Below are 25,488 nucleotides of genomic sequence, written 5' to 3'. Positions count from 1 at the left end.
GGGCCAAAGTCTCATTTTATAAAATCAGATGCCCAAGAAGATATGATTAAGGAGGTGAGCTACAAAACACGCAAACTCCAGTTCTAAACAAGCAGTTAGCTAACTTTTTTACCTGCCTTTGAACAAATGGAAAAAAAAAACCCTAGAAACTGGCATTTATGAAATATGCATGCATTGCCACTAGAAAACGAGACTCACACTCTTACTTTTTGACCCCTCCCATACCTCTGCTCCTTCAAGTATCCAAAATTGCTATTTACATGTATATAAACACTTACACATGCAAATGTCATGCAAGAAGTCTAAAATGGCTTCCTAGAAGAAGCAACTTAAGCAAGGATGGGCTGAGCTGAAGAATGCAGAACTGGCTAGATACGTCCTAAAGTCTGGGTTGAAAACCATTTCACCACACAGAGAAGTCACAGTTTGGGTGTAATTCATTTCACAAAAGGGAATACAAATTTATAGAGAAAAATAGCTCCACTTGGTTTTACATCTGCTCAGAGCCATACACAGTCTAATCCATTCTCTGCTACAAAATTCACAATCACAACCCTAAGCACTTTACCCAACAAACTTACTTCACATTCCTGGGAGTGTAAATTCTCCAAAGCAGGGACACTAAGGACATATCTCCTATAGTGCTGTGTGCAAAGATGTTGTTGTCACAGAGGTCTTCAATTCTGAATACAATCACATTTTCTCAAGGGCATTTGCCAGCTGAAGAAATTTCCACGTGGGTGGCCTGCAACGTTCACCCACATGGAAATCAGGCAAACAACATTTAACAAAATATAGCCTCTCGCCAAATGGCCAGTTTCTTAGTTTCATCAGGATGGATTTTGTTATGCCAGCACTTAACCTTTCTTTGCTTGAACCCCCATTAATGTAGCCACAGAAAGCAACAACAAGTGCAGACTGACAATGTTTCTAAGGGCAGTCGACTAGGGCCTCGGTGCTTTTTCTAGCCATTTGGGCTTGCAACCATCAGTTTGGAAAGTCTTGCCTTATGCCCTCATTATATTCAAACAGCTTAGAAATTCACTAAAATCATCAACAGAGAAATGCAGGTAGCAGGCAGCAAAAAAAGGAGAAAATAGGAGCTGGAGCCCACTCACATAAGAGGTCAAATGAGAGGCAAGGGTAACAAGACTCCAGTTGTATTCACATTTGCAAACAAACACACAGCCTCTGCTGCAGTTGGTCACTGCCTTTTATTTTCAGAGAGTTTGGAAAGTGACCTCTTGTTGCATGGAACCTGAGATGTTTCAAAAGAAATCAGCAGAGCTCCCCATAGTAAGGCAGGACACATTTCCAAAGCTTTGTCTGGGCACTTTCCTATATCAAATTCCCAATTGTCTCAAAGAGATTGCAAGTATGTGTGCATGCACACAAACATACAAACTGCTTGTGCAATTTAAACATAATGATCTAGATTAGAAGGAAGAACTCCTAGCAAGGACACATGAACATAGCACCTGTGCTATACAAAACATCATCTTGTCTGTATCATCATTTTGATTAAATGCCTTCAGTGTTTGCCTATATTATGATATTGATTTTATTATTTATATAGTGGGCATATGGTCTTATCATAGCCGCATCCTTTATTCTGTTTTATTGGTTTTTAATCAGATTTTAAACTCTATTTCATTTTATTCTTAAAGGAACTTATTACATATGTGTTTCATATTCATCTTTGATTCCATTGCCTTGGTACATACTCACTCATCAACACACATTTTAATTGTTCCATAAATGGACTCTGTTTTCATGTTTTTACTTCTATCATGAAGAGTGGTATTCATTCACAAACCTTTATTAACACACGTACTTAAGCATGGCCGATAAAGTTAGAAACAATCACTTTAATCACCACTTTATAATTGTTTTATTTTTTATGTCACATTTTTTAGCCTCGATTTGCCACTATTACTGGCACAAGCAATTGTACCACATATTGATCGTTATTTCACTTTCACCTTCACAAATCATTCATTGATCCATCTTTGTCATATTATTTATTGATTCACAAAGCTTATAAATTGTGTTTATGTCCTTAGGACCCCTGAAGATGTTTTAGTCGAAACACGGACTGTGTTGGGTCCCTATTTATGATTTATGCTATTGTATGACATCATACTGACTGAATAAACACCTGCATCACGTACATCTTTTCCGCAGTTTACTCTTTGTTCTTGGCCTTCACCATTTTTACTGCAGATATGTTGGGTTCTCTTTTTGCTTACTGACCTATACAAAACATCAACCACACTTCTGCAAGCTTTTTGTGGAAAGAATCCTGCACCTTCAGATCACAATTGATCACGAACTTCTACTTCATAGACTTCAATCAATAGGAATTACAGATCAAGTTCTCTCCTGGTTTCAATCATATTTTTCTGATCGCTCCTCATCAGTTTCTTTTAACAACTCTACTTCTAATACTTTTACTTCAACTAATGGCGTCCCCCAAGGCTCCATACTGTCTCCACTATTATTTAATATATTTCTCGCTCCACTATTAACCTTATGCCAATCAATTGGCTTTAATGTCTTCGCTTACGCTGACGACATACAACTTTTACACCCTATTGATATTGATAATCCTTCAGATACCTCCGAGATCAATGCAAAATTAGAAAAAATACATCTTTGGCTAAACAATAATAGACTCGCATTAAACATTAATAAGACTAATGTATTACTCTTTCCCTGGAAAGATAACCCTAAGCTTAAATTTCCTATTGCCATTAAGGATCACCCTATACAAGAGGTAGATAATATTAAAATATTAGGCGTCATTTTTGACCGTAAACTTTCCTTTCATAACCACATCAGCAATGTCATTAAGTCATCATTCTTTAGGCTTCGTCAAATTCGTTCTGTTTCACAATTCCTTAACAATAATTCACTTAATATTCTTATCCACTCTCTCATTATATCCAAGATAGATTACTGTAATGCACTCTTTAAAGGCATAGCTCAAAAAGAAATCAAACGTTTACAGATTATACAGAATACCTCGGTCAAGCTTATCTTTAAAGCCAAAAAATTCGACCATGTCACTCCACTTCTTAAGGAAGCCCATTGGCTTCCTGTTACTCACAGAATCATTTATAAACTCAGCTTGCTTACTTTCAAATCTCTTTCTCTCAAAACTCCGGCTTTTATATATAAATCATTAATTCCTTACACCACTAATAGAACATTAAGATCTACCGACCAACATCTACTGTCAATCCCATCTCTTAAAATCATAAACACAAGACGCCAATATATTTTCTCCGTCACTGCTCCCCAAATCTGGAATTCTTTACCTTACCACTTGAGACAAGAAGTCAATCTAGAGAAATTCAAAAGTAACCTGAAAACCTTTCTATTTAATGATGCCTTCATAAATTAATAATTATTTCATCATAAATCAATTTCAGGACCAAGCTTCACCCCTTCCTCATGTTCCTTCCCTAAATGTGTTCCCCATCTTTATTTTATATTGTAACTTCTTGCCTTCTCTTTCCTATATGTTTCTAGTATTGTCATTTTTTGTCTTAAGTTCAGTCAACTTTCCTCAATGTATTACTATGTTTATAATGTAATTTTTAATGTACATCGCTTTGAATTAAGAAAAAGCGATTAATCAAAACTGAATTAAACTTGGAAACTTGGATGTAATACAGAAGGACCAGGACTGGGGTAACCAGTTTTTATTGGTCTGTATTGCTAAAAGCGGATGAGTCAAAAAGATTTCTCAAGTATCCAAGTGGCAAGAAGAAGGATCCCAAAATGCATTGCATATCACTCTTCTGCACTGCTAAACACTACTAAGTTGGGACACTCAAGTTCCATGCAAGAGGTAGTATTTACTTTATTGTGACTTATTAACTGCTTTTTTCATGAAGAGATCCACCCAAAGCCGTTTACAATACACTGAATAGTAATCAGATAGAGAAAATACTTAAGACTATCTGTCCCATTAAGCTCACAATCTAACTGTGGTACCTGGGGTCATGGAGGGTTAAGTGGCTTGCCCAGAATCACAGGGAGCAAACTCACAACTTCAGGGTACCACGGCAGCAGCTCTAACCACTAGGCCATTCCTAGTAGTTCACATGTACTGCATTACAATTAAAGCTAATTTAAACCCAATAAGAAACTAATGAAGGCATATAAAGGATAAAGGGGATGGGACAATTTTTCTGTGAGGTTTACACAATCAAAGCAGTTTAAATGGGGCAATTAAGTGTAAGTGACTTGCCCAGAAACACAAGGAGCTATTCTAACCACTAGGCCACTCATTCACTCCAAGACAGTATGCCTATCCAGTCTACCCAACCATGCTATCTACTTTCCTTTTCACTCTAGGAGGACTTATGTACTTTTCACAAGGTTTCTTGAATTCAGAAACAGATATACTTTTCATCTCTACGCCTTCATCGGGGGAGGCTGTTCTACAACTTAACCACATTTTCTGTGAAGTATTTCCTCAGGTTACTTTAGAACAGTGGTTCTCAATCTTCCTAATACCGCAACCCTTTAATACAGTTCCTCATGTTGTGGTGACCCTCAACCATAAAATTATTTTTGTTGCTACTTCATAGCTGTAATTTTGCTACTGTTATGAATCGTAATGTCAATATCTGATATGCAGGATGTATTTTCATTGTTACAAATTGAACATAATTAAAGCATAGTGATTAATCACAAAACCAATATGTAATTATATATTGTGAAATATTTATTTCTAATTACAAATAAATGTATATGGGCGTATCTGCATGTGGACGAAACCACCTGGAGGCGGATAGAGGAGCAGTGTCTCGGTTCCTAAGACCAGTGTTCTTGAACCTTTTGACACCTATGAACCAGCAGAAATAAAATAATTATTTTGTGGACCAGCACAGGTTCACAGACTGGCAGTTGAAGAGTACTGGGCTAAGTCGTGCCCATCTCCATTCAATCTCCACCCCCATAATAGTACTAATTGTAACACCATTTTTACCATTCATTTTTCATACAATTGTATTAACAACACATAATGGTTAACCACAAAATTAAAATACACAAAGCACATTGTATGCTTTTTAACATTCATTCCTACCAGAAAACAGATAACCCCTTGCAAATGCAGGACCAAAAACTAAAAGTACTAATATTTACAAACAAACCCTAAGATGCAAGACTTTGCAAGCAGTACAACCCCAGAGGAAAAGAAACTAAACTAAACTAAACTAAACTAAATCTTGGGTTTATATACCACACCATCTCCACATTTGTGGAGCTCGGCATCGGTTTACAAGAATTGTAATGAGGAAAGGAACTCCAAGGGAGGGATGGGTGAAGATCAGAGGGGGAGAAATGTTAGCGGGCAGGGAAATCAAAAGAGGAGGGAGTGTAGGTTTTTGAGAAAAGCCAGGTTTTCAGATGTTTACGGAAGGGTTCGAGGGCACTCAGGTTCCGAAGAGGGGAGGCAAGGCTATTCCAGAGCTCGATGAATCTGAAGAGGAGGGAGGTCCCCAGTTTTCCTGGGTGGGAGATGTCTTTTAGTGAGGGGAAGGATAATTTTAGTTTTTGGATGGGTCTTCATGAGCAGACAAATCAATCACTAAATTAAAAGAATAAAAGCATTTCCCCTACCGTTGCTGTCTCTCTCCCTCCATGTGCCTTGCCTTCTGGCCTGCCCCCCGGTGTTATCTTTGGGCCGGTCCACTGTGCAATCAACACAGCGTTTTCGGGCTGGCTCCCTGAGTGCTGCATTGCACAAAGTGTGGGCAGCGGCTCTTTGCACGTGTCCCGCACCTCATCTGGAAGCCTTCCCTCTGACGTTGCGATGTCAGAGAGAAGGCTTCCGGTTCAGGCGCAGGTCGCGCGTAGGAGCCTTTTCCCATAGCTTTGTGCACTGCAGCACTCAGAGAGCTGGCCCAAAGACGCGCGTGTTGATCGTACCATGGACCGGCGGCTGAAGAACGCTGTCTTGGGCCTGATGGACATGCGGCCCTGTGGAAGGGCGGTTGAAGAACACTGCCTAAGACCATTGGAAATATGTGTTTTCAGATGGTCTTAGGTGACTCCTGTGAACCAAAAAGTGTCGCGACCCACAGGTTGAGAACGGCTGCTTTAGAAGGTGAAAGTAGTAACCTTTCCACCTTCATCCCATGTCCCCTCATTCCTTTCAAATGAAAGACACGGCTCATGTGTATTTATGCCACACAGGTACTTAAACTTCTCTTTTAACTACACATGAGTTTTATCAAGCAGCAAAAACTTTGGCAAGCTTTACCGAATTATATTAACTAGCAATCTAATATTTAAGATTTTCATAAGAGCTAAAGACCTATCTATTTCAAGAATTATTAATTATTCCTACATATTTAATACTATTATAATAATCTGTATCTTCATAATTATTTTGTAAACCGCTGTAAACTTCATGGAGCTATGGGCAGTATATAATAAAAAATTGTACTGTGTTGTGTTCTCTGATCACAGTGTTTCCCAACCCTGTCCTGGAGGGACCACCAGCCAGTACGGGTTTTTGGGATAACCCTAATGAATATGCACGAGGAGAGATTTGCATATAATGGAGGTGACAGGCATGCAAATCTGCTCCATGCATATATCATTAGGACTATCCTGTAAACCTCCAGGACAGGGTTGGGGAACCACTGCTCTATCCTAATCTTACCCTATTACACCTTATCTACCCAAAAGTATACATATGGAGAATCTTTAAAATCTAATCCTCGTACACTTTGTGACAAAGACCACGACCATTTTAGTAGCCACTTCATGAACCAATTACCATTCCGTTTATTTATTTATATATTATTTTTAAGGTGCAGTCTCTAAAACTGTACACACTATTCTAAAATGAGATCTCACCAGAGTCTAATTACAGGGGTATCATCACCTCCTTTTTCCTACAGGCTATTTCCATCTACCCTATGCAACCAAACATTCTTCAAGCTTCGTCATCATCTTTCCTACCTTGTTTGCCACCTTAAATTCATTTCATACAAAAATCATACCCAACCCCCACTCCACTTTTATGCATAGAAGTTCTTCACCTCCTAAACTGTACCATTCCATTGGGGCTTTGCAGCCCAAATGAATTGAATCATATTTTTTTAATTTTGTTAACATTAACACCCCCTCCCCCCCTTTTTATGAAGCCGCATCAGGCTTTTTATCGCTGACCATGACAGTATTAGCTCCAATACAGCAGAGGAATTCTATGAGTGTTGGCGTCTAAACACCGCCGCAGCCAGAAATAAAAAAGACTTAAACACGGCTATCGTAGAAAAAAAAGGGGGGGTGGGGCAAATCTTAGCTACCAAACTCCCTTCATGTATCTACACTATTGTAGATTTTTGGGTAATCATCTGCAGAGAGGCAAACCTGCAAACCTTACCAGACAGTCTTTCAGGCAATATCACTTACAAATATGTTAAGTAACAAGGAGCATGAAAAACACAAGCTGTATAAAACGCTCTTCCAACCTAGAACAAGTAAGCCTATTGGTCCTTTTACTAAGGGCTCCTTTTACGAAGCTGTCGATAGCGTTTTAGCGCGCACGCTAGACGCTAAGCCAGCATTGAGCTGACATTAGTTCTAGCTGCGTAGCGTAATTAGCACAATGCTAAAATTCTGCGCGCGCTAAAAACGCTATCACAGCTTAGTAAAAGGAGCACCTAAGGCGCATTAGCCAATTTAGTGTGTGCTAAATCGGCTAGCGTGCCTTAATAAAGCGGGGGTATATTATCTGAGAGATAATTTTCTTGAACACTCAGAATTAAAATTCTTTGAGAGAAAAATTATGGTATGTGTTGTTTTGATGATTTTGTAGCATTTGTTTGTTAATTCAGTTTTATTGTGTATTTTACTATATCTCGCACAGAATCATTGGATGTTGCGAGTAACAAATGGTTAAATAAACGAACACCAAAAATTAAGAAGCACCTGAATATCATTCTTTTCAAGCACCAACTGTGCCACGAGTTTTAAGAGCAAGAGCTATGTGATTAGTTAGTACAAGGATTGCTTCTCAAACCACCTTTTGTAAATCCCACAATCTCCTCACATTTCCAACTTTCTGCCAAAGGTTTCCTTGACTAACCCGAGTAATACAGCATAAAAATTTCACTTTCACATATCATTATCACTCATATTACAAAATTTTCCAATACGTAATACTCCTTGCTTCCTGCCTATGTTTTCACAGCAAGAGCTTTCCTAAAAAGCAGCAACTTCAACTCTTTTGTAAGCATGCTTTAAACACAAGTAACAAAAGGGACTAAACTCTATAAATAACAACTAAAAAAAAAATTGGCACATAAAAGAAAAACAACCAACAATTTATTATTTCTATAGTGCAGGGGTGTCAAAGTCCCTCCTCGAGGGACGCAATCCAGTCGGGTTTTTAGGATTTCCTCAATGAATATGCATGAGATCTATTTGTATGCACTGCTTCCAATGCATATTTATTGGGGAAATCCTGAAAACCCGACTGGATTGCGGCCCTCGAGAAGGGACTTTGACACCCCTGCTATAGTGCTATCAGGCACACGCAGCGCTGTATAATGGACCAGCAAGAGTGCTATTCTATCAATGGACTTGAAGTTAGGCTTGTTTATAGAATAGCACCAGCATCCATGCCTAACTTTAGGAGCGGTCATTTACAACTATTGAAACATGGTAAAAATTAGGTGCCGATTTCTCCCTTATTCTTTAACTGTGCGCATAAATGCAGGAAATGCCACTGACCCATGCATGACCCTCCCTCATAGTCATGCCCTTTTTAAAATGCGCTGAAAATTTACACACAAATTTTGATTCCAATCAGTACCCATAATTGCTTAAGATCCCAATTATCGGCACTAATTGACTCATTATTCAAATAACTTGCGTGTGCATATTAGGGGGCGTGCCCAAATTTACATGCTCAATTAGCAGCACCTTTTATAGCATATGGGAGATGATGGCTTTTCTCCAGAAGCACAGAATAGGAAAAAGCCCTCAATCAGCACACCCAGTTAGGAGTAACAGTCTAAAAACCACAAAATTATGTGAAAAACAGCCATACTGAGGTTGTTGCGGAATTCACTATTCTAGGATTTAAAAGCAAACTAGATGCACATCTCCTCACGAGAAGCATAGAGGGATACGGGTGACTAAAATTACACAAAGGTACACCTGGCTGGGCCTCCACATGTGCAGATCGCTGGACTTGATGGACCTAAGGTCTGACCCGGTGATGGCAGTTCTTATGTTTATGGTCACAGGTCAAGAAAGGTCACATTTAGGCCCTCTTTTACGTGCATGTTAGTCTATGGACGCGTTAGCATTTAGCGTGCACTAATCGGTTAGCACACCTTAGTAAAAAAAGGGGGTTAGTCTCCTGAAAACTTCAAGAACATGGAGTTATATAAATTAAAATATATTTTCCTGCATTAGCATGTCTACTTTATTGATTTCTGGGTAAACCAAACACTTTGCTCATGGTTAGAATGTTTCTGTCAGAATTCTATTTGTTAAATGAGGAGCTGTAGTGTGGGAAGGTTTAAAATTGTTATTTATTGAAAGAATTTGGGTATACAGCATTTAATGCAGGAGTTTAGCAAAGTGATTTTATATTATCAAAAAACAGAAGAGGCAGGAAACCTACTAGTGAGAAGAAAAAAGGGAAGATAGTAAAGAGGGAGGCATAGCTACTATCAGACACAGGGAGAGGGAAATGAGGTAAGATAGAGGGGAAGAGGAAGTGGGGAAAGGGACTGGAAGGAAGAAAATGCCTGAAAACTACCTATCAGAGTGAACAGAATTGCTAAAAGACAATTGAAAGAAACAGGTTTTGCAGCATTATTGAACTGCAGATAGAATCATCTTTCCCAAATATGAGGGAGAGAATTCCACAAGACCAAGACAGAAGGTAGAGGTGAGATGGGGGGAGGAAGAGAAAAGACAACCCAATTGAGAGGACCTTAGTCCAACGTGTAACAATGACACAGGGACAAACTTTCCCCGTCCCCCACGGATCTCTCTATCTCCATCCCATTCCTGCGAACTCTGTCCCTGTCCCATTCCTGCAAACTCTGCCCTTATCTGCACAAGACTCAAACACTTTAAAATCCTACGTGTTCGAGGTTTATGCGGTTAAGGTAGAGCTTGTAGGAATGGGACAGGTACAGAACGCATGGAGATGGGGATACAGAGATCCCACGGAGAGGGGGACAAAATTTATCCCCATGTTATTCTCTACAGTAGACCAACCACAACTCTTTGAACAACCAGGTGAGGGGTCACTAAAGAGGAAGTTGTAGTGAGCTAAATGCAATCCCCCATTTCTAGAAAACTGTATGCCCAAGTTTCCAACTAGCACACAACTTTGAGGCATAATTTGGATGCTAATTAGCTTAACCACCAATTACTGGCTATAACTGGCATTAACTGGCAATTGTGTGCGTTAACTTCCTGTAGTATACTATAAGTTAAGCATTCAAATTCCTGAGCACACAACTCCAAGGAGAGTGTGGGCATGGGAGAGGCACGGGCAGGTCAGAGGCCTGCCAGGCAGTTACTTAGAAAACTAGCATTTACACCAGCCATTTGATTGGGGTAAGCATTCGTGCCTAAAGTCAGGCCTATAAATGCAGACTTACACTATCATCCTGGCGCTAACTTTAGGGAACTATTGAGAATTACCTCCCTCCAATATGACTAGTGACAACAAGGATATCCTAATGAGAGATATGGGCAAGATAGATTTAACAGCTTTGAAAAGTGAAAGGCAAAGAAAGAAGAAAAGGCTCTATTTCCCCTAAATCTTAAAGCTCCCTTCCTCTCAAACTCTGCACTCATCCAAAAATCCAGAAGATACCATACTCTCCATCCCCAATTACAGGAAGACTGTCAACTTTAACAATTTGCAGGAAGCATGCCAGAGCAGGGCAGTATTACTTAACCAAAGAGTGGTACACTATAAACTCCCAGACCTATTTCTCTTCCCACCCCCACCTTTTTTTTTTTTTTTGCATTGGTTATTCTAACACAGATTTGTAGAAGGAGCTGATGGTGTTCTTATCTCCCACGAGTACATGATGTGCTTTAATATATTTCCTCTGCCTGCAACCAAGACATAAGAGCAGAGACATAGCAGTTTAAAAAATCAATTGCATGTTTTCATGTCTTTGTCTGTGCCCTTAGGTAGGGGGTGTGATGCATATGGCAGACAAACTGCAGAATGTTAGCAAGAGCTCCGGTCCAAAAGTCTCTTCTTACCCAGCAGCTTACTTCAGTACAAAAAATGGAAACAATACTCAAATTTCCTCAGTTAATACAACGAATCTAAACTTTATGGGGTTCATAATAAAAAAATTAAAAAAAGTCTAAAAAGTGTCCTAAATGGTTATTTGGACGATCAAAAAGCCTGATCGTCCAAGTACCCATAACCAAAGCTGGTTTTTAGACGTACCTAAAAACAGCTTAGGCCTTTCCCCTGCCTCTAGACGCACAGAGAGAAAAGAGGTGTTTTTAGAGGAGGGGAAAGGGCGGGCAGTGGGCGGGAGGTGGGCCGACCTACACCTAGGCGTACAACAGGTATAACCAAAACATTTTACAGGTTGCCTAGTCGGCACTTAGACCTTTTTGACTTAGACGAAGTCAAACCAGGTCTAAGTGCCGAAGAGGGGCCGCTGAGCTGGTTGTGGCTGCTGCGATCAGCTCAGCGGCCCCAGCAACCTGCCTACCCCTCCACCGCAAGCATCGCAGCAGGAGAGATGCCTCATCTCCCCTACCGCGATGCCATCACTCCTCTACCTGAACTGCCGCAACCAGCAGGTAGAGGAGTGATGGCATTGCGATAGGGGAGAAGAGGCATCTCTCCTGCCGCGATGCATCACCCCCCCCACACACACACAACATCGGGGCAAGAGGGAGCCCAAGCCCTCTTGCCCAGGCGATCGTGCCCCCCCCCCAACTCGATATGGCCAGGAGGGAGCCCAAGCCCTCCTGGCCCCGGCGACCCCCCCCCCCTCCGACACAACAGGCCAGGAGAGAACCCAAGCTCTCCTGGCCCCGGCGACTCCCCCTACGACACAACGGGCCAGGACAGAGCCCAAGCCCTCCTGGCCCCGGCAACCCTCTACCCCCCACCCCCCACCACAATATGGGCAGGAGGGATCCCTATTCTGATTGACACAGGTGCCTCAGGCCCCACCTGTGAGCGGGGTTTCTGCCACCTGAGCCAATCCGGCCCCATTCTGGACCCGGCTGGCCTGCCGGACAGGCGGGCTTGGCACCCGTCCGTCTGGCCAACTAAAAGGTACGGGGAAGGGGGGTGGGGGGTCGGGGGGTCGGCCGGGGGGTCGCGGGTCAGCAGGGGGGCTGATCGGGGGTTCTGGAGGGGGGCGGTCGTTGGGGGGAGGGGGGTTGTGTGGAGGGCAGGAGGGTCTGGGATCCCTCCTGCCCATATTGAAGTGGGGGGTGGGGGGTAGGGGGTCGCCGGGGCCAGGAGGGCTTGGGCTTCCTCCTGGCCCAATCCAGTCGGGGGGGTCGCCGGGGCCAGGAGAGCTTGGGCTCTCTCCTGGCCTGTTGTATCTGTGGCCCGTTTGTGTCAGAGGGGGGATCGCCAGGGCCAGGAGGGCTTGGGCTCCCTCCTGGCCATATCGAGTCGGGGGGGGGGGGGCACGATCACTGGGGCAAGAGGGCTTGAGCTTCCTCTTGCCCCGATGCCATCGGGGGGGGTCGCGGTTCGACGGGGCAAGAGGGCTTGGGCTCCCTCTTGCCCCGATGTTGTCGGTGGTGGGGGGTCGTGGTTCGACATGGCAGGAGGGCTTGAGTACCCTCCTGCCTGGATCGTTGTTGGGGGGGGGGATTCTGTAACCGGTGTTGTTTTTGACAGACACCGGTTACAGAATCCAGCTTTTAGGAGAAGGACTGGCTCCTCCTTCACCTAAAAGCCCTTCTGTTGGACATTTGGGGCTTAAGGCGTTTTTTTGGTTCATTATGGCCAAAAAGTGTAGACGTCGTGGGGGTGTACTTGTAGACGTAGTGGTGATCTGGGCGTTTAGTAGAGGCAGGCCATAATCAAAACAAGGACGTTTGTTTTGGTTATGGACACTTTCCCTGCTTCTGCTTTGAATGTTTAAGGACTTAGGCCAAAAAGGGACTTGGACGTTTTTTTTTTTTATTATGCCCCTCCACTTATTTATATTCCATATATCAAAAATATCTATGCAGACTACAAGCAACATACAAATTTAAAAGTACACAACTACATTAAAAAAAAAAACATCCAAGAACAAAAAGTCCTCTTTTGCTGAATTTCCTCAAAGACCCACTCCTCTGTGATGCCTTGTAATTCATAAATAATCCTTAAAAGCACGGCTAATAGCAATACCAATCAGGATAACACAAACACATTTTCAATTTCTTTTTCCTGAAGGATGTCAGATTACTTATCATACGAATCTCATTTGGTGTAGTGTTACACAATATTGGTCCACAATATTAATCTCACCAAGGTTAGATATCCATTCTCTAGAACTGTATTGCGTTGTTGTTTTCAGTGTTCTGGGAAATCTCCTTGGTTTTTATATTCATCTTTCTCTCTTTGCACAGGGAGAGTGAGAGGAATGTAGAGGGATGCAGATGCGTCTTGAGAAAGGTGCAAAATGTGCAATGGATACAAATATATATATTTTATGAAGGGGTGCATTGCCATCAGCCTAATATTTTCTCCTTCTCCATCTCTGCCTGCTTTTCTTACTCGGCGTGTCTGTGCATGTGTTGGGGGGGGGGGGGGAATTTCTTAACATAGTTCCACACTTTCTGTCATACAGTAAAGCAATAGTGATTTCTTTTAGGAGAGTCCATACGCCAAAATTACTTACCCTATTTAGTTGTTTTTTCCACTTATCTGACATAAGTATTATCTGACGTAAGTATTCCTGCATGTCAAGTTCAGCAACTTTCTTTTATGGAAAGTTATTTTGCATCTCTTTCCAGCATATGGAATAGTGGAAAGAAAGTCTGTTCTAGAAATACTCCCCATTTTTTTGCGAATTTCGTTTCACACAATAGAGTCTGAGTTGGTCTGTCTGTACACATAATTAACATGCACTTTGGAAACTAAACATTCAAATAATTAATAGGAAGGAGTGGGCAATGGAGGAGCAAGAACTCTGCTAGTGGGAAACCCAAACAAGCAACACAACACAGGGCAAATAGGCAACCACCACCAGATTAGGAGGTTCTAGAGAAGTAGAGGGGGAAGCAAGGGCTGATCTGCATCCAGCAACAACCATACATATAACCTCCCGCCCTTGTCAGTCAGCCACTCATACACCCACCACACCATTCATGAACACACACACTCCCTCTAATCAGTCGGCAAAGCACGGTTTTATGCAATGTTTAGGAGTATGCACTTTTCAACTGATGTCAGTATACTTTTGAGTCCAGTTCTCAGGTATACAGGCCACCCTCCATATTCACAGCTTTAGGACTCGCAACTTCTCTTATTTGCAAGTTTCTAAATCCTGACCCACCACCACCTCTAGGACCTCTCCACACCTTACTTTTAAAGCTTGGTGGTCTAGCGGTGAAGCAGGGCAGAAGCGATCTTCTTACGCTCTTGCCCTGTGCGAGACCACGAGAACTCATGGCAGCCATTTTTGTTTGCGGCTCTGCACAGGGCAGGGGCATAGGAAGATCGCTCTTGCCCCACTTCACCGCTAGACCACCAGGCTTTAAAAGTAAAGTGTGGAAAGGTCCGGGAGACAGGTGGGAGATGGGGCTGGGTAAGAATCAGCCTTAAGTAAGTTATGGAGGAGTCCTGGCAGCAGGAGGGAGGTGATTCAGAGTCGGTCCTAAAGTTATTCATAAACTTTTCTTTATTCACAGGCCGGCATTGCCCCTAACCTCTCCGAATATGCTGTATTTAAACTTTGTAGGTATACAGTGGCAATGAGTGCAGCAGCTCCACTTTTTTTGTTCAGAATGTCTGGAGCAGTTAAAGAAGCAGCTTTCAAAAGCTCTGTATTTTTATTCCTCCTTAGATATTAAATAGAAATAAAATACAGAAGGAATCTGAAATGGACTAACTCAATTACTTAAAAGGAGAGTGTGACATAGTGGTTAGAGCTACATCCTCAGCACCCTGAGGTTGTAGGCTCAAACCCCGCGCTGCTCCTTGTGACCCTGGACAAGTCACTTAGTCCTCCACAGCTCCAGGTACTTTAGATAGACTGTGAGCCCACCGAAACAGATAGGGAAAATGCTTGAGTACCTATTTGTAACCCATTCTGAGCTCCTTTGGGAGGATGGGTTAAAAAAACATTTTGAATAAATAAAGAGATGAGCAAAGATCATCTGCACTGCTTACACAGTACACAATATCTCTCTAAGAACAGAAGAGTTTTTGAGAGAAGTCACATATGTCATCTTTCTTGGGCTCCAAAAACATCAAGACTAGATAATCTTTCAAAAGGCTAAAAGTGATAAACTTGGGCATTTCATGAGCCCATATCCACTCAACATCCAGCAAGGAGGCAACAAAACCACTTCGGCTGCAGACCCACACACACAAGTTGTATTTTCTCAACTGGAGAAACTAAAGGATGGTTTGGTTTGGTTTGTTTGTTTGTTTTAACTATGCAAATAGTGGGAGGTTTTAGCCCACTATCTCAAGACATCCATCTCTGTGAAACACATGGAATTTTTGCCAGTAGAGCAAGAATGTCAAAATGTCCTTCAAGGCAACAGCAAAAGCTAGCCGAACCATTCACTTCACATGGGAAACATCATGAGGTATTGTGCCCCCTAGTGTGTAAATAACCTGGTCCTCACTCACCTTCTCTATACCCTGGTCCACTCAAAAAAGTTAATCAAGCCACCAAGACTGGAAGTTTGTAAGAATCAATTGGTCATTAAAGCAGTTACCAAAGAGTGGAAATTGTATCTGTCACTTCCAGGGCAGACAGCACTGGTTATAATTTATCTTAGATGCATTATTATTGTCATGGTATGCAAAACTAACCATATCATGCCCTGTCCCCTCCAAACAGGCTGCAAACGCATCCAGCTTTAGCAAACAGAAATTTGAAGGGGGACAAGACAAAAGTAAGAACTCAGTACATGCATCTAATCAAAATCCTGTGATAGCCATTCTTGCGGAGCAGGTCAAAAATGGCCTGGCCTGGCTGGGGGAGAATCCAACAACTAAAGAGTACTGTGGAACCAATGCTTTTGATAAAAAAGTTTATTAAAAAACAGAAAATGTTAAAATGCAAAATAGCAAATCCAGTAGTTGATGTAAATAATAACACTCAAAAGAGTGCCTTCCTCAGGGGTCCAAGCTGAAAGCGCCATATGGCAATAATACCATCAATGGTAACGTTAAAACTGTTTTGCAATTTTGCAAATATTTAAAAAAGTTTGGCTGAATAAATGCAAGACGACAGCATGCCACAGCAGGCTGACAATTTGAGGGTGAAAGCACTACAGTGCCACCCCAAGATCTGTGTCACCCTAGGTGAATGCCTAGTAGTAGAGTAGCACTGACATCAAAAGGGTTTTTCTTTGGGGTGAGGGGAAGAGACTTCTTAATTTAAGAACTAGGATAAAATGACATCCCATGGGAAAAGCAACCTATGTCCCCTTTTAATCCTAGGTACACCAGGCATCTGTAGATTCTTGACCTTGCCCACCAGGTAGTTTTTAGTGTGTGCTTCTCTTTTTATTTATAATAATTATTATTATTATTTATTTATAACCCACTATACCTTAACAGTTCAGAGCGATTTACAACAAAGAGAATTTGCCAGATACAGATGAATACTTAACGAATTATATAACTTACATGGTTGGGTTTCTTAGGTCAAAATTGTCATACAAATGAGATTTCACATACATTTGATAAGACCATGAATTCACAAATAGGACACTTAAGGTTTTGCTTCAATCTTGCTTGCTAGTCAGAATATGCCCAGGGTTTACTGGCCCCCCATTTTAGAATGTTACAGGTAAGGTGTCAATAGAAAATGCAATATATCAAGGCAAGGTGAGGTCTCCAAATAAGTAACTAACTTCACTTCTAATCTGAAGTACAACCTAATCTGATGTTCTACCATAGAAGAGACGGTGAAATATCATTTTATTTCAATTTTTGTTTGGAGGCGGCAGGGCACAACAAGTCTTGAACCAGTACTTCTGCTCAAGGCCCGGAGCTGGCCACTCACTGTTTTAGGACTGGCCTGCTGTAAGGTAATGGCAACAACAACAGCACTTTTCAGTTCCTACCGGCAGAGAAAGGCTGTGCTCAGTGGAGAAGAGATGAATCTGGACACTTGAGGGTGAAAGAAGTAGGAAGGCTGGACTTCAGAGGTTTAGGGACCTGAGCTCCTTGGGCTCTCTCTGTTTACCCCATGATGTCTCCTGTGCTTTACCTTCACAGCTAGAAGGTATTACCATCACCGGGGATTGTTTCTAAAATGGGAAACCATGCACAAACATTACAAAAATAAAATATATTACATCGATCTCAGATTCTTGCAAAGTGATTCATAAATGTCAGACATCTCTAAATGTTACAGCTGTCATGTATTTCAGCAGGGATTTAGAGACAAAGAGAGAAAGAAATGGAAGGAGATAGAAGTGACAGAAGGAAATTTAGAAAGAGCATTAGGGAGAGAACATGGAAGAAGCTAAAAACCAGCTGTTCTCTTCATAAGTAGCACATTACAGAACTAAATGACTTGTCCCGTCAGCATTGCATCTCTTGTACCGTTTCCTTACTACTTCCTTTTTCATGCCATCTTTCATTTTTCTCCCTTGTGGCCTCCACCTTCCATCCTCATCCCTCCCCTTTTCCCTTGTGTAAAGTCCTTCAATGCTGCAGCACAAAAGAAAGGCCCAACAAGAGAAACTTTTGATAATGATTTATACTTCACTTGTGTACATTTTTAAAAAGAAAAAAAGTGATTCAGCTACAAAAACAAACAGCAGAATCCCCATTCCTTTGTGTGGTGTCCTCTCGGGCACAGCTGGGAATCCCAGGACTGTCTACATCATAGCAGCTGCTTTTTGGCAGCGACTACATCCTTCTTAGTTCAGCTAGTCTTGGCCCAAAGAACTCACCCACTCTTGGTCCTTTCCTTAGTGTCATCACCTCCACCTAAATACAGATAAAGGGAGTGTAACATAAAAAGGGGTCAAAAGGGAGCAAAGCACAAAATTCAGCTAGTGGATCAATCTATATCTGTGAAGGGATGAGAATAAAGATTTTCTCCTCACATCTTGCTGAGTACCTTCATAGTGATGACCTGGCTATACAAAATATATACTGAATCTCAGCAAGGTGACACTACGATTGAAGCATGGTATGTTACCCAGGATAAAAAGATACAAACCTATAGCTTATGCACTTAAGCTAGTGTCAGATGAAGGACACATCTGCCGCACATAAAGGCCAAGGCAGTCTTATTCATGGACTCCCTGGAGCACAAGATAAACCATAGAAGTTTGATGAAAAAATTGGAGGATTTATCTCCTTTTTATCTGCAGAAGTAATATATTGTTATATACCCTATATTTAAACCAAGGGGCAATATACCAAGATAGATTGCTGAAAAAAATGGGAGGAAAGAGGGAATACTGCCCCAAGAAACAGAACAACCGATGCAAATTTAAAATCCCTAACTTCACAGATCAAAGAAAAGAAATACAGGAGTAATAGCATCTCAACACAACTGAAGGTGTCTGTAGACAAGAAATAGAGAAAAAGTGAAGACCTAGGCCAAAGATTCAGGAGAAATGTGTATGCCAAAAAAGAAACAGAAATTTCAGAAGAGAATCACAGGAGAAAAGCTGGTACAGAGATAGAAAGGGCTTAAAAAAGAAGCATCAGAAGAAAGGGGGGATCCAAAAAAGAGGGGATGGGGGGATCCAAAAAGGAGTACAAGAAGAAAGGCAGATATAAAGATAGGAAGAGACACGATCTGGGAAGTATCAGCACAAAGATGGATAAAAAAGGAGGAGGCAGCTCAGAACAGAGTACTAGAAGAAAGGATGAGATAGGGATAGTGAGAAGAGATCCAGAACTGCAAGAGAGAGAGTGAGATAAGTGAAAGACATAGAAACAGAGAAGTATGATGGCAGATAAAGGCCAAATGGCCTATCCAGTCTGCCTATCTGCAGCATCCTCCTCTCCCTAAGACATCCCATGCTTTCTTGAATTCAGACAGACACAGTCTTTGTCTCCATTACCTCTACCAGGAGACTATTCCACACAAGGACAAGATGAGATATTATCTTAAGAGGAATGCAGACCAACAGGTGGATGAACAGATTGAGCTTTTGTGCTGTTTGAAAATAGATAAATATGCTGGGTTCTATAAGAGGAAAAAAGGCTACCTAATAAACACCTAGAGCAGGGGTTATCAATCAAGTCCAAACCCACAAAACTCTCCAAAAATAAATGAAAGGCACTTATATCATAAAACTATTTCTGCATAGAGGAGGAAAAGCCTCAGACCACTGTCAGCTGCCCGATACTCTCATGCAAAACAGACATGAAAGGGGAAGCACCTCATTGGCTGAAAAATCTCCTCCTACCTACTTAAAGTGTCCAGTTCAAAATAATATATATGTAGATATTGCAATTTAAAGTGTTCTATTCAAAAATGATAAGTGAAAAATCTACATAATGAAACTTTAAAACATTCACAAAAATCCAAAGCATATTTTTTACTGATCTTCCATAAACCAACTTCTTTAGTGACAAGATCTTCCAAACCACTGCCTTTACTGAATTTTACACTCCAATGGTCCAAAACCTGGCCAACTCCCCTGGTTCAACAGGTTAAAAAAAGAAAAAGCACCATTATGTGTGCCAGCATACATCACCAACATATTCCAACCTGAATAAGACAAACTAACCGCCCACACACATGCAAACAATATCAATTAAAATCAAACACTAACCACAATTCCCCATCTCCGACTAATAGCAACCCCCTTTTCACTTGCCTGCGCAGCAGTTAACTCAGCAATTCCCTCAGGGACCCTTGAGACTTTACTAATGTGGACTGCCTCTGATGATGCAACTTCCTCTTTCCTCAGAGGCGGGCCCAGCTTAGCAAAGACCCTGAAGGAGTCACTGAGTTAATGCTGTGGCAGCTTTTCAAGCAAAGGTGCACCTGCTGCTAGTTTGGGAAGGAGGTATACAGTAGCCAAATTAATGGAGGCAGCAGCAGCATCGGCAGCAGCAGGAGGGCAGGGTATGGGTACAGTGTGTTGGGAACCTCCGGCTTACACCATTTTGATGGCTGGTGCAAATGACAACTAAATATCATGGTTGCTTGCATAATTGACAGTTATCTTAGAGTCTTAGCATGTAAATAATGAGCATGCCCTTGACCCACCCATGCCCCTTCCACGTGGCACCCCCTTGCAGTTACACAGCTTTTGTGTGCTAAGTTTCTAAAGTGGCTACTATGAGCTGTAACTCTTGTAATGTCAAATTAATGTAAATTAGCACCACTTAAGGAAAAATTATGTTCTTACCTGTTAATTTTCTTTCCTTTAGAAGCAGCAGATGAATCCAGAGACTAGTGGGATAGCTCACATCGACCAGCAGGTGGAGATAGAGAAACTGATTAACAGGTGGTCTTATAGACTGGCATTCCTCCTGTCCATCCAGTAACGCTCCTTGCCCAAGCATCCAGAAATAGGAAAAAATGAGCAATCAATAAAAAAAACTTATTTCCAGCAACGAAGAACAAAGAGGAAAATACAGAATACAACTACCAACAATAACACAACTGAATCGCGCAACACAGAAAACCGACAGACCGTCCGCAGAAAGGGTGGGGCTCTGGATTCATCTGCTGCTTCTAAAGGAAAGAAAATTAACAGATAAGAACATAATTTCTCCTTCCTTTGCACAGCAGCAGATGAATCCAGAGACTAGTGGGATGTAGCAAAGCAAAACTCAAACAGGGTGGGAAGCCAACGCCGCCTCCGCAATAACCGAAGAGCCAAAACTAGCCTCCGCACGGGCTGCCACATCCAACCGGTAATGCTTCGAAAAGGTATTCCCAGAAGACCAAGTAGCCGCACGACAAATCTCCTCCAAGGCAAGACCCCCGGACTCCGCCCAAGACTCAGCCATCCCGCGAGTCGAATGGGCAAGAAGCTGTTCCGGCAACTGCTTCCCCGCCATCAAGTACACTGAAGCAATCATCTCTTTGACCCAACGAGCAATGGAAGCCTTAGACGCAGCCATACCTTTGTTCCGGCCAGCGAACAACACAAAGAGGTGATCTGACCGACGAAAGTCATTGGTAACCTGCAAATAATGAAGAACAACTCTTCGCACATCAAGGAAACGCAAGGAAGAGAAGCACTCCCCCCAATTCTCCCACCGAAAAGCCGGTAGGAACAAACACTGGTTCACATGAAAGGAAGAAACCACCTTCGGCAGAAAGGATGGCACCGTCCGAACAGACACACCAGCATCCGAAATGCGCAAGAAAGGATCCCGGCAAGACAAAGCCTGCAACTCCGACACTCTTCTGGCCGACGCCATGGCCACCAAAAATACCGTCCTCAACGTGACATCCTTCAGAGTAGCATTGGACAAAGGCTCGAAGGGAGCCGCCTGCAACCCCCCCCCCAAGGACAAGCTTAAGACTCCACTCTGGACAGGTTTTCTTAAGAGGAGGCCGAATATGGTGAACCCCTTTCAGGAACCTCACAACATCAGGTTGAGACGCAAGCGCCGAACGAGACACCCAGCCTCTGTAACAAGCAATGGCCGCCATCTGAACTTTCAGGGAATTATAGGCCAACCCTTTGGCGACGCCTTCCTGCAGAAAGGAAAGAATAGCCGACAGGGACGCCCGGAAGGGCGAAAGACCCTGAGCATGACACCAAGACTCGAACACCCTCCAGATTCTAGCATAGGAGGTAGAGGTAGAAATCTTTCTGGCCTGAAGAAGAGTGGAAATCACGTTTTCTGAATAGCCCCTAAGCCTCAACCGCAACCGCTCAAGACCAAAGTGGGACGGATTTTCCACGGATATCGGACCCTGCATCAGTAAGTCCGGAGTCACTGGAAATTGCAACTGATCGCCCGTCGACAGCCGTATCAGGTCCGCATACCACGGACGACGCGGCCAATCTGGAGCCACCAGGATCACTCTGCCCGGAAAGAGAGAAATGAGGTGCAACACCCGACCTATCATCGGCCAAGGAGGGAACACATAAAGAAGACAACCCGGAGGCCACGGAAGAGCCAACGCGTCTACCCCCTCCGAGTCCCCGTTCCTTCCGTCTGCTGAAGAACCGAGGAAGCTTCGCATTGCGAGACGAGGTCATGAGATCCATCTCCGGAAGACCCCACTGTTGGACCAGCAGGTCAAACGCCCGAGCGTACAACTCCCATTTCGCCTGGATCTAGAAGATTTCTGCTGAGGAAGTCCACCTGAACATTTTCGTGACCCGCAATGTGCGCCACTGAGAGAAGAGGAACATGAACTTCCGCCCATCGAAACAGGACCATTGCCTCGCCAGCTAACTGAGGACTTCGGGTACCCCCCTGCCGGTTGATATATGCCACCGCCGTGACACTGTCCGAAAAGACCCGTGTCGGTCGGTTCTGAACTAGGGACTGAAACGTCTGAAGCACAAGCCTGATCGCTCTCAACTACAGCATATTGATCTACCACTGCGCTTCCTCCTGAGACCAAACTCCCTGCACCGAGGACTGAAGGCACTGTGCTCCCCAGCCAAGAAGACTGGCATCCATCGTAACCACGACCCAATCCGGCGTCGCAAGTAGCATTCCCCTGAACAGATTAATCTCGCTGAGGCACCACTGCATGCTGAGGGCAGCTTGGGAACTCTACCGGAGACACCGATCGTAGTCCTAAGACACCGGGGACCACCAGGAAAGAAGAGACTTCTGTAACGGCCTCATGTGGAACCGAGCCCAAGGGACCACCTCCAGAGCCGCCACCATTGAGCCCAGAACCTGCACATAATCCCAAACCCGTGGTCTGGGCGACTGGAGAAGAAGACAAACCTCAGACTGCAACTTATCTCCCCGGTCCCAGGGCAGAAACACCTTCCCCTGACAAGTGTCGAACCGGACGCCCAGATGTTCCAATGACTGGGACGGGGTCAGGGAGCTCTTGAGAAAGTTTATGACCCACCCCAAAGACTGAAGGAGAGATATCACTTTCTGGGTAATCGACAAACTCTCCTGCCTGGAAGAGGCGCGGATCAACCAGTCGTCCAAGTAAGGGTGCACTCAAATCCCCTCTCGGCACAGAAACGCGGCCACCACTACCATCACCTTTGAAAAGGTGCGTGGAGCCGTGGCTAGACCAAAGGACATCGCCCGAAACTGATAATGTTGGCCTAGGATCGCAAACCGAAGAGATCTCTGATACGGAGACCATATGGGTATATGGAGGTAAGCCTCTTTGAGATCTAGGGACGTGAGGAACTCCCCTGGATGAACCGTCGCAATTACCGAATGAACTGTCTCCATACGGAAATGTCGGACCCTGAGAAATTTGTTGACCCGCTTGAGATCCAGCACTGGTCTTACTGACCCCCCCTTCTTGGGCACAATGAAGTAAATGGAATACCTGCTGAGACCCATCTCCTCCGGGGGAACCGGCACCACCGCCCCCAGATCTAGAAGCACTTGAAGAGTGAGACGCACCAAATCCCGTTTGGCCGCCCCATTGCACAGGGACACCAAGAAAGAATTGGCGACGGGAGAGGAAAACTCTAACTTGTAACTGTTGCGAATAATGTCCAAAACCCACTGATCTGACGTTATCTTGGCCCACTCCGCGAGAAAGGCAGACAGCCGCCCATCCCAAGGGAATAACGGAGGGAGCCGAGACCCCGTCATTGTGGATTGCGACTTGCTGGAGCACGGGCTGGCTGAATTGTTGGGGGTTTTGTCGCACAAAAGGAATTCTGCAGAAATCTAGGTCTCGAATTTGCGAAGGCACTGTAAGAGGGTTGAAAGGACGGCTTACCTGGCCTATATCTCTTAACATCCCAGAAGCGAGGTCTGTCAGACGAGGTTTTCAAAGGCGGTCTAGGCCTGTCCTCCGGCAACCGCTGCATTTTGGTATCACCAAAATCCTTCACCAACTTATAACATCCTCCCCAAATAACAGACAACCTTTAAAAGGAATTTTCACGAGACGAAGCTTGGACGCCGCATCCGCCGCCCAATGACGGAGCCACAAAGATCTGCGAGAAACCACGGACAGAGACATCTGTTTTGCAGAAGCACAAATAATATCATATAAGGCATCCGCCAAATACGCCAGACCAGACTCCAGATCTGCCACTTCTGCGGGAACAGAACTCCCGGACTCCATCACGTTATCTGCCAACGCCTGAGACCACTGCAGACATGCCCGCGCAGCATATGAACTGCAAACCGCAGCTTGCAAGGTGACCGCTGCCACCTCAAAGGACATTTTAAGCAAAGATTCAATCTTCCTATCCTGGACATCCTTCATGCACAACCCCCCCTTCAACAGGCAAGGTAGTCTTTTTTTGTGACAGCGGCCACCAACGCATCAACCCTAGGCAGCTTAAATTTCTCCAGTTCATTCAGAGCAATAGGGTACAACTGCCGCATGGCTTTCGACACCTGCAGACTGGCCTTAGGCGTGTTCCCATTGCGTCGCAATAAGTTCCTGCATGGCTTTCATGAACCGGAAAGGGATCTAGGCGGCTTTCGCGTCCCTGCCATAAGGGGGTTCGCGGACCCATAAACCTGTAGATCCTCCTGCGAGATGTGCAACCCCTGCAAAGCCTTAGAAATTAAAGAGGAAAGTTCTTCCCTGTGAAAAAGACGGAGTGCGGAAGGATCATCCACGTCCCTACCAATCGGCTCCTCCGCGTCCCATTCCGCCACCTCATCTTCCTCCAACGACTCTGGAAGAGACAGAGACAAGGGGGAGACCGAGTCAGGGTGCAAGTCTGCGACGCTTCGCTGCCTGAGATTGCACTGGAGGGGAAAACATTGGCAGTAGGAGTAGGAGCAGAAGCAGTAGAAATAGTAGCCGGAGTAGGCATCAAAGGAACATTTAAAAACGCAGCCTGAGCAGGCTGAGAGCCCTGTAAGAGGAAGGCACGGTGCATCAACATTATAAATTCAGGCGAAAATGAGCCCTGCCCAAATCCCACCGGCCCGGCCTGTACCGCGCAGGGGAGTGAAACCGCGCCTTCCCCCAGCGCTCCCGCCGCTCCAACAGCCGTCGAACTCCCTTCAGACACGCCCTGAAGCGTGGCCGATTCGACCGCGAGGGAAGAGGAGCTCGAGCGCGCCTCCCCAGCGCGGGAAAATTCAAATTCACTGGCCGGGAGCAGTGCATCTTCAGCCGGCACACCAGCACAGTCGGCGGAGCACAGCCCCGACGGTGTTCTGCGCTTCCCACAGCGCGAACACCG

General features: G+C 43.9%; 1 protein-coding gene across 7 annotated transcripts in view; it reads right to left on the bottom strand.

Moving 5' to 3' along the window:
- The window catches only part of PBX1 (PBX homeobox 1), a 1,291,292-nt gene that overhangs the window by 1,233,816 nt on the left and 31,988 nt on the right, over positions 1 to 25,488 (bottom strand). The gene's annotated exons all lie outside the window — the stretch shown is intronic.

This window comes from Geotrypetes seraphini, chromosome 10 (assembly GCF_902459505.1).
Source record: "Geotrypetes seraphini chromosome 10, aGeoSer1.1, whole genome shotgun sequence".
Lineage (NCBI taxonomy): Eukaryota > Metazoa > Chordata > Amphibia > Gymnophiona > Dermophiidae > Geotrypetes > Geotrypetes seraphini.
The sequence above is the reverse complement of the archived record's forward strand: the minus strand, read 5'-3'. Positions and strand labels throughout refer to the sequence as shown.